The 10,528-nt window shown below is 41.1% G+C and overlaps 1 protein-coding gene across 3 annotated transcripts in view; it reads right to left on the bottom strand.

Annotated features, from left to right (window-relative positions):
- Nucleotides 1-7,735, bottom strand: part of thrb (thyroid hormone receptor beta) — a 105,754-nt gene extending 98,019 nt beyond the window's left edge. For 2 of the 3 annotated variants that reach the window (XM_016674481.1, XM_007558436.2), the window contains exon 1: nt 7,342-7,735. The gene's annotated coding sequence lies outside the window, so the exon portion shown is untranslated. The remainder of the gene's footprint in view (nt 1-7,341) is intronic. The other variant, XM_007558437.2, reaches the window with a different exon arrangement.
- Between the last annotated feature and the right edge of the window lie 2,793 nt (nt 7,736-10,528).

Below are 10,528 nucleotides of genomic sequence, written 5' to 3' on the forward strand. Positions count from 1 at the left end.
TTTTACAGGTTTGCTGTCAACTGTGTGAACATTACAGAAACAGTTTAAAAACAGTCCTGGAATAAGCAATCTGTTCCCAGTTAGGTTTAGGAAACCGAAACCTGCTCATATTTTTAAGCAAAGATAGCATGTTATTTTCTACAAAGTGCTGTGTGTGTGAAGAAGTCCCATAGCTTTTCACATGTTGTGATCTGTGTTTTCTGTGTATTTATTTTGAGGTTTTTCTGTGTTTATTAGCCTGTTCCCCTGTGAGTCTCTGTCTTCCCTGTTGATTGTTCCCAGCTGTGTCTCGTTTCTTTGATTACCCTCCCAGTCTATTTAGTCCCACCTGTTGTCTTCGTCTCTTGTCGGATCCTCGTCGTGTGTACCAGCCAGTTTCCCTGTGCCATCGTGTGTTCGTTGTGCTCCCCGTTGTTCTGTTCCATGGATATTTATCATTAAATTGTCATCGTCTTCCTGAGTATGCCTGCGTCTTCCCTCAACTCACCAAGCCCAAATCATGACAGTAGGATCCGACCACAGAAAAGGTGAGGAACGCATGTGGCAGGCCCACACCCAACGACGGAATGAACCCTTGGCCAGTGTTCGGATTGGTCTCCCCGGAGGAGTTTTGTGGAGGGGCTCTTCTTCATCTGGGACCGCTATGGGGATCGCAGCGCCAGAGGCCGGAACCTGCCGTCACCACTGCCCTGAGCTGCCGGAGGTCCCGGCCCCTGGGCCCCGCCTTCAGCTGCCTCCGGTCCCCGCGCCGAGGCGGCGTCAGTCCCCACCGCCTCCAGTCCCCGCGCCGAGGTGGCGCCTGTCTCTGCCTGTCTCTGCCTCCAGAGTTCCCCGTGCCCGCTGCTGGTGAGCAGCCTCCAGAGTTCCCCGTGCCCGCTGCTGGTGAGCAGCCTGAGTTCCCCGTGGCTCCGCCCCCTGAGTTTGCGGACGAGCCTCAGCTTCCCAGTGCTCCGTCTGAACTTCCACCCGGCCTGTCCAAGCATCCGACTCCCAGTGCTCCGTCCGAGCTTCCAGCTGGCCCGTCCGAGCTTCCGTCTCCCAGTACTCCGTCCAAGCCTTCAGCCGGCCTTCCTGCCGGCCCTCCAGAGCCTTCAGCCGGCCTTCCTGCCAGCCCTCCAGAGCCTTCGAGGGTCTGCCTGTTGCGGTGGCGGCGACGCCCGTCGGACCCGCCTCCGGGACTCCGCTTCCTGTGCCGGAGATGCCCGCCGGATTGTCCACGGCAGGTCCTGNCCGAGCTTCCCAGTGGTCCGCCCGAGTTTGTGGACAAGCCTCAGCTTCCCAGTGCTCCGTCTGAGCTTCCACCCAGCCCATCTGAGCATCCGACTCCCAGTGCTGCGTCCGAGCTTCCAGCTGGCCCGTTCGAGCATCCGTCTCCCAGTACTCCGTCCAAGCCTTCAGCCGGCCTTCCTGCTGGCCCTCCAGAGCCTTCAGCCGGCATTCCTGCCAGCCCCCCAGAGCCTTTGAGGGTCTGCCTGTTGCGGTGGCGGCGACGCCCGTCAGACCCGCTTCCGGGACTCTGCTTCCTGCGCCGGAGACGCCCGTCGGACTGTCCACGGGCCGGACTGTCCACGGCAGGTCCTGCCTTGACCGTGCTTTTTGTTTTTTTTGGACTGAGTGATTCTGTTTTTGTTCCCCGTGGACTCTAGCCCCCCGTCCAGCGCCCCTCCGCCCAACCTTGTTGTGTTTGGACTTTTTTTTTGTTTGGGGCATCTGGTAGCTGCCCTTGAAGGGGGGGTACTGTTGTGATCTGTGTATTTATTTTGAGGTTTTTCTGTATTTATTAGCCTGTTCCCCTGTGAGTCTCTGTCTTCCCTGTTGATTGTTCCCAGCTGTGTCTCCTTTCTTTGATTACCCTCCCAGTCTATTTAGTCCCACCTGTTGTCTTTGTCTCTTGTCGGATCCTCGTCGTGTGTACCAGCCAGTTTCCCTGTGCTGTCGTGTGTTCATTGTGCTCCCCATTGTTCTGTTCCGTGGATATTTATCATTAAATCATCATCTTCTTCCCAAGTCACCTGCGTCTTCCCTCACCTCACCAAACCCAAATCATGACACACATACCTGTTCCTGTACACACACAAATACACAGCAGTACCTGTGTGTGTGTGCTGTGTGTAACGTGTAGCAGTTGTATTTGGTTCTTGTCATTGGTCTGAGCTGTAGTTTCAAAATAATCATAGAGTAAGGACTCAGCTTCATTGACAATTTTCTACAGTTTGAGACTGAACAAGTTTTTGAACACTCTGTAAGGTTACATGTTAGCAACACCAGGACAAAGCTACTAAATTTACACAAAGTAAATTAAAATTAAAAATGAAAAGAACAGAGATCCTATGGTATCCACTGTTTTCTCTAGGGACATTGTCGTTATAGGAGGGCTTGGGGGAGGGCTATTTTTAGAGGTGCACAGATTGATCGGCCACGGTTTCTTTAATTTTGGGTGACTGATGATCGGTCAATACTTATATGTGAAAACAATCTTATCCAGAGATCTTTCTACTACCATAAGTCTCAAAGAGAGGGCTGCATTGGACAATAGTCAGCCTACTGATGCCAAACTTTGCAACTTTTTTGCCATATTTAGTACAGAAAGGCCAAAATCAGTCATGTTTTTTAAATGTCGGTGATCGGCCTGAAAACTACAATCAATGTACCCCTGATTTAATTTCAGTTGGGAAGTATTTTGAGTTTGCATTTTCTTTTAACAGAAATAAGTTACTTCTGATGACACTTGCAGGAGAGCAAACTGCTGCCACTAAAACAAAATTTGTCACGTTTAATCCTACCACAGTCTGGTTGCTCTACTGGCACCTCAGAAGAATGATAGGGGAAACACTGGCCTCCTTACTTCATAGAAAGATGTAACCTTGGAAGTTGTGCTCATGACTGAACATGGGCAGATTGTACAATTATTTTAAGAATTGTACATAATTCTTGTCAAATTATGTTTTGACAAGATTTTTAATAGACTAATTTATTTGCATAGATGATAATAAAAATAATGACTAAATGTTATCTTCATTTTGTCATGCTGAAGGTGGTGACTTGCACATTTTATACATTACAAATCTTTGCTTACATTTTATTTTGTAGTTTGAGATTAATGCAAGTTTATTTTTTTTATGAAATTAGTTGTAGTTAATAGTTTTTTGTATTTTTAAAATGTATTTGTCTCAGAAACAAAGCAAAATGTTTACAAAAAAAATAAAGTAATTTTTACAGAAACTCCAAACAACTTCAGAGCTTGGCATTCCAAGCATTAGCAAGTTGCTAATGCTTAGCAAGTTGCTAATGCTTAGCAAGTTGCTAATGCTTGGATTAATTACTAGTGTGGTAAAATTACTAGTGTGGTACACAGAAGGGTGAAGTAACTTATTACATTTTGTCAGTTACATTTGAGTAACATTTTGGAGAGAAGCTGTACTTTTGGTGCTGTCATTTTTACAGCGACATACTTTTCAATTCTACTTGGGTACTGTTATTTTGAAGAAATGCTCCTCTCACTTGAGCACAATTTCTGGTTATCCAACCCACCTCTAGTTACTTCACTGAATGAAGAACAAGCATGTTTCAACCAAAAACACACCAGGAGACTCTCATGTCTTTTTCTGGTTTGTAAACAAGCTCCTGCTATTTTCTATCTACTGATTCTGCTGTGTTGTCTGGGGGTTAGGTGAACATACAGTAACGTATCGTTACTGGAATTACTTGGTACTGTTCTAACATGTATGTAATTAAACAGCACTTATGTATACATAAATGCTGTTTAATTACATACCAGTGAGTGATTAAATACTGCTGCCATTTGATGGGCCCAACATTCGTCAAATACTTGAAGGAGGAGCTGAGTGATGCATTTACTTGCACTCAGAAATCTAATACATACTCATTTATATCATAGTTTTGCCAATGTTAACTTTTGCAATGTTATTTTTTCTTAGTTTTAATAAAACATTAAAAGCCCAGTCTATTAATGACTTTCACTATAATTATTTTGAAGAATGAAAAGAACACCAATTTTGAGCTGTCATTTTAATTTTTCATTTAACTGGTAAGTTAGGAGTTTTAGTCATATAGGGTTAGTGAGTTTATTAGCATGTTAGTTTTAGTATGTGTAGTAGTCAGGTTTAATGTTCTGTGAACTTTTAGAAAATAAAGAAATCCACACACCAGTTGAAGGTAATAGTTGGCTAATTTGACCAAACTGAACATGTTTATATAGGTCTGGGCGATAAAACAATAATGATGGCTATTGTGATAACCACGTGATCAATATCAATAGAAAATATGTCTGATATAATGTTGATAATGTCACTGAACTTTGATCCAGAACTACATGGCATTCTGGGGGATGTAGCCAGAACATCCTACATCAAGAGGATGTAGGATGTAGGATGTTCTGCCTACATCCTCCAGATGAAGGATGGGGTTACATTCACACTGCAGCCTGAAGTGACCCAAATCTGATTTTTCCCCCCCCCGCCCCCCTTTTGTCTGTATCTGATCTTTTCATGACTGTCTGAACAACACAGATTAGATTTTTACAAATGCGACTCCACTATCAGTTGGATATGTGTTAATAAGTCCGATCACTATCTGATTTTTTCAAATGTGACCTGTGTCTGTATGGCCAGGTCGCATTCATCTAGCCTGTATGTCACTAATACTCAACAAACGTCACTATTCTGCGTCCTGATGCGCGGAGGCAGGAAGAAAAACAGCAACCATGGTGGGGATTAAGTTGTCAATGTACTGGCTCCAGTTGGACAACAATTTTAAAATAGGAAAACATGTTTGCATCCGCAAACACTTAGCAGCTCCGTCCTCTACTGCACATGAAGAAACTTTAAGCTTATTTGCAGTTCACACAGGAGATAACAGGCATGGATGTTTTTTGAGAACGACCATGCAAAAAAAAAAAAAAAAATCAGATTTCACAAAAAAAATCAGAATTGAGCCTGCAGTGCGAGCGAAGCCTAAGAAAGGTTTGTGAGATCGTATGACTGACTCAGTCAATGGTTAGCTAGCCACCACGTGATGAGCAACATGCGCAGCAGCAGTTTCATGTTGCCTCGAACGTACACTTCACTCCTTGGTGGTCTGCGTGTACTTGAAGCAGACTCAGTGCAGACGTCTGTTGTACACATCCCGCAAAGGTATATTTTCAGAACCACATACATATACTCAGTGACGTACTGACTTGCATAGGAAAATGCTGTGCAAGAAACTGCAATCACATCGAACTGTTCAGTATGCAACGCTAAGCTGATAATGTTGAGAGTCAAGGCAGCCAGACTCAAGGATGCGCAGCGTGACTGCCACTCTCTCTGTGCAGCACTGACACCAGGCTGCCCTGGTGGAGAAGAAACGGGGCTATGCGCCCAACTAGGTCATCATGAGGGAGCACTTTCAAGTTTTGCCACCATGCTCTATAACTACTTAAAAATAAAAAAGAACAGGGTGGAGTGAAAGGAGAAAATGAGTTATCAGCTTAAGAGAAAATTGTGTATAAAACAGAAAAGGTCACATTACTAGTTTGGCAATATTTGGATATTTAAAGCAAGAAAATAATCTATAATTATCGATAACCACTGATATGAAATAATTTATTTTCAGCCATATCATTCAGCCTTATTATATCCATAGGATACAAAGTTATTAGCAGACGATAAACATACCCTTTGTTAAATTTGTTTCTGTTTTCTCTATGTTAGTAAAGATTGTTCACATTTACCTCAACAGTTGGGGGCACTAAGTCCACCAAAAGTGCAGCAGACTTCTAGACTTAGCAACAGACTGTCAATTCTCCAACAGAATAGAAGACCAGATCTTCTGGCTGTTTGGATATTATTCCTGCAGGCTCTTGATCAACCAATCAAGCAGAGTGACACAAACAGCCACCCTCTACAACTTCTCCACTCTCCCCCACTAACATAACCTATGAAAGTGTAGACAGTGAATATATTTATAGTATAACATTTTATGTCAACGATATGAGTATTTTTAGTTTGAACAATTTTAGATTGCCAAACTCAGGTCTGTTTGGCTACCTGTTAGCCTCCAACTGCTTTTCTGCAATGCCCACATTACACCTTTCCAATACAGACAAGGGAATTATTATTGATAACTTCATACCGTTTGCCTTCCAAAAGTTCCAACTATCCCTCTAATAAAGAAATGGTTCTTGAAGGAAGTGCTACTAATGAACTGAAATAAAAAATGTGACCACCAAAACTACCCTATTTAATTATGTTGACTATTTGATCATTTGCCTGTTTGCCTTTCCTAGTAAAAAACAATAAAAAAAATTATGTCCGACCTGAATGCATCACTCCGTGCTCACGTGGCCACATGTCACCCATCACACAAGTAATAAACGACTCGACATAAAGTGGTGTTAAACAAACGTCACGCCTGAGAGGCAGGTTGTTCCCCGGGTTCAAACACCTCAGTGATTTGGTGCAAAGCTACTGACACAGTGACTGCAGCGTCATGCTCAACCTTTAAGGTCACTAATGTGCTGGGAGCGGGGTTTGCTTATTCCTGCACACCAGATGTTAATGGAGGGCTCCAGTGAAGTTCAAGTGCCAAAAAGCGAAAGCTGCTGCTGAACGCGGAAATACACACAATATCTAACTGCAACACAAATATAAGTGAGTGAGGACATGCTGGAAGTGTTAGTATGAACTAGCGGGTTTACGAAGTGAACGTTTACGGGCCCAAAACCCCAACTCTATCAAATATAAAGAAAAAAAGCTAATCCGGTTCGTTACCCTATGGAACTCCGTGTTAAATCCATATATTTTTAACTCTCTTTCTTTAGTAGACATGTAGCGAGTTTTACAAACAACTTTGGTTAAAATAAAGGAGTTTTACGAACAGCTATATCATTCGGCGTCTTCAAAACAAGCCAAAGCTTGCAAAAACATACTATTTTTTTACAAAATATCTCTTTACTCTAGGTATAACACAGGGATAACAACTTGCCGTCTTAGCAGCGTTAACATACATTAATGTTGAAATAATCCTCTCATAATCCGTGCAATTTAAAAATAATTTCTAACCCGAACTGTCACAGATGATTAATGACTGCTCATAAGAAAATAAACATACGTATATAGATATGCACTTTTTAGTACAAGCAAGATAGGGTTAAATTTCAGACATTTTGAATGTAATTCCACGGGACATAAAGATGTTTAACCTTACTGAAAGCATTTAGCCTAGAAAAAACATTCAGTCCATGTGGCTGGTATATATATTTAAAATGTCCCTTTCAAAAGAAGCTGTCATTGGCTAAATAGTCATAAAAAGCCCCACTCCCCCTTAAAAAGCGAAACGTACCGCATATGCACCACGAAGCTTGTATCCAGAAACGAGTCGGTGTCCTACTGCCCGTGCATTCCTCCTCAGCTGGATCCAGTGTTGCTCTCCGTGGGCCAAGCTGAACGGGACACAGCGCCAGGCTCTAACCTGAAATGACCCGTGCCAGTGCAAATCAGGCGAGGGGCTACACCCGCGCGCGTGTGCCTGCGCGCTGCGGAACGTGTGCGCGACTACCACGGTCCGTGACGGCTGAGAACTTGAACATGGAGCCGAAAACAAGTCATGAAGAAATTACAAAAAGAGGAAGAAAAACACGAGACGGCAATAAGACTGAATGCTGTAGCACAAGAAGTTGGCGCTGCGGGGAATCAGAGAGCCGGTTCAAGGGCAGGAACAAAGCCTCGCCCTAATTACAAACTCCAAAGTTTTTTTTTTTCCTTCTCTATAACGGTTGGTAACAGTAAGACTATTTGACTGGTTACATCCGGGTTAGGGTCTTATGAAATAAAAATTATGTCTCAGTATTGTTGGACTTATACTCTTTATGGTTCTGACTTGTTTACAGATTTCAAACAATTGGAGGATTGTTTTAAGGCTCCAATAGAACATAATTTTTTTTTTTTTTAAGTGTTCAGATTATTCCATTGTCGAAGAAAAAAAGAGATCCAAACTTGGATGTAACAATATATGAAATAGTAATTATCCCCTAATCCTAATAACTGGTTGTTCCACTCTTGGCAGCAACAACTGCCATCAAGTGTTATAACTGGTAATAAGTCTTTCCCATTACTGTGTGGAGGAATTTAGTAGTAATAATCTTAATTCAGATACATTGAAAGACAAATCATTTTGTAGTCCCTTCTCCACAGGCTTGGCTTTAACCAGATCTGCCGCAGTCAGCACTGGTCAGATTTGTAGATCCTGCCCAGTTCTAACTTCCTCCTCCACATTTCAACCATTCTAGATGTAGTACAAGCCAGACCAAGCTGATTATGAGTACCATTCTCCTTGGAACTGATTTGCTGCAGCCCTTACAACAGAGAGAAAGAAGACTGTAGATGTTAGATTATGTGGTAGTTCACACGTCTAAGCAAAACCTTCCTAGAACGGTTGCAAATTGCTCAAAGTGGTTCTGCCAAGCTTCTGTCAAAACCCCACGTCCCAAATCTTAACACGCAGCTCCAATAGCGATGGAATTGCAGTGACTTTCGATTTATTTTAGAGAAATGTAATATTCTTTTCGACCTGGAGAACTCTTTTTGGACAGGCACCAGACTCTATCAAATGGGGTCTGTGCCTGTGTGTAATAATAATAATGATAATACATCTTATTTGTATTGCACCTTTCAAAACAGAATTGCAAAGTCCTTTTACATTACATTGTCAAATTAAAACACACAAAATAAACATGCAGAGAATCAACAGTTAAAAGCCAACCTATAGTTTTTAAGGTAGATGTAAAGCAGGACATTGAAGAGGCTAGTCTAATCGTAAGTGGCAGGGCGTTCCATAGAAGAGACGATCTGACCATAAAAACTCGATAACTCTTGGATGATTACCTCTCTCAGCACAGAGAGTTTCTAGAGGGGTCAGATGACTTAAGAGGTTGGTGATGAGGAGGGTGTTAAAAGGAGTGAGCAGCTCAGAAATATAAGATGGAGCAAACTCATTAATTGATTTAAAAACTAACTTTAAAATCTTGAAATCAACTCTGAACATTACAGGTAACCAGTGTAAAAAGGCGAGGATTGAAGTACTTTGTATTCATATGACATCAGTTAAAGATGGAACTGACAGCCATCTTGGCTGACTTTTCTTTTTGTTGGTTTTGAAACCATCAATCGTCTATGCTTTATGCTGCGCTTGCCCCCTAAGCTGGCATGAATCACTTCCGGTTCAGATTTGTAGGAACTATGTATGGGTTCTAGTGAGGACTCTAGCTGCTGTGTTCTGTCCTAATTAGAAACAACTGAGAGCTTTTGAGGCAGACCAGTAAATAGAGAATTTGTAGAAATCAAAATGACATGAGATAAAAGAATGATACAGGGTATGAGCATCAGAGGTAATCGATCTTATATTGAAACTATTCCTAATAAAAAGCAATTATGTTGATATTTAAGTATTTGGAGAAGCTCAAATCAGAATCTAAAACTACTCCAAGGTTCATACCCCATGGCTGCAGTAAGAGCCTGAAGAATGAAGAATCTGAATATTAGAGTCTCTGTGTACTTTGAGATTATAAACTAACACTTCCTGTTTATCACCATTTAACAATGAAAATTTATCATACATCCAGACAGATATTAAAAAGATTAATATAGTCTGTTTACTGCAGAAAGACCAGATAGGGTTATAGATAAATACATATGATTTAATTAAATATAGATAATTTTTTCCCACATTTTGGCCATAGAAGGTCATTTGGAAATAGGTCTATAGTAAATAAAATCATTCACATCAAAGTTTGGTTTCTATAATAATGGCAGAACAACAGTAGTTTAAAAGACTAAAAATCAACATAGTATCAGAATATAAAAATGTAAAGGGATCTTTACAAAGGATTTGTTGGTAAGACATCTAATAAACTGGGAGATGACTTCATGCTCTTAGTTATATCATCAAATCATTTTGTGAGAGGATGAAGTGAATCAAAGGTCTGTTTTGTCTCTAAACAGTGGGTCCAATCTGAACTCTATTTTGGAGATTTTACTCAAACAACTGAGCAAAATGATTTACATCTTTTAACACGAGATTTCATTCAGAAGAGGGAAACAAAGAATTAGAAAATTGATAGCCTTAAGTAGCAGCTTTGGATTGTAAGGAGTGAAGGCAAGGACTTGTGAAAAATACATAGAACTTTCTTGTTTTTATTACTCTAGTAAATTTTTGTGGAATATAATCAGAACTCAGATTAGACACTTTCTATTTCCTCATGGCCAGTGTGTAACTTTTATAAACATATTTGGTAACACTTTATTTGAAGGGGGTTGAATAAGACTGACATGACACTGTCATAAACATGACATAACACCTGTCATGAACATGACTCTGTAAATTATGACACTTTTAATACAAAGTTGACATTATTCAAAATGTCTTTATGACAACTTGACATTAACCAAGAAATCATTACTGATATAAATTTGTTATAAAAGTATTACTAATTGCACTTTAAAAATTAGGTAACGTTATGTTATTAAAGGTA

This window comes from Poecilia formosa, unplaced genomic scaffold (genome assembly GCF_000485575.1).
Source record: "Poecilia formosa unplaced genomic scaffold, Poecilia_formosa-5.1.2 Scaffold96, whole genome shotgun sequence".
In the NCBI taxonomy this organism is placed as follows: domain Eukaryota; kingdom Metazoa; phylum Chordata; class Actinopteri; order Cyprinodontiformes; family Poeciliidae; genus Poecilia; species Poecilia formosa.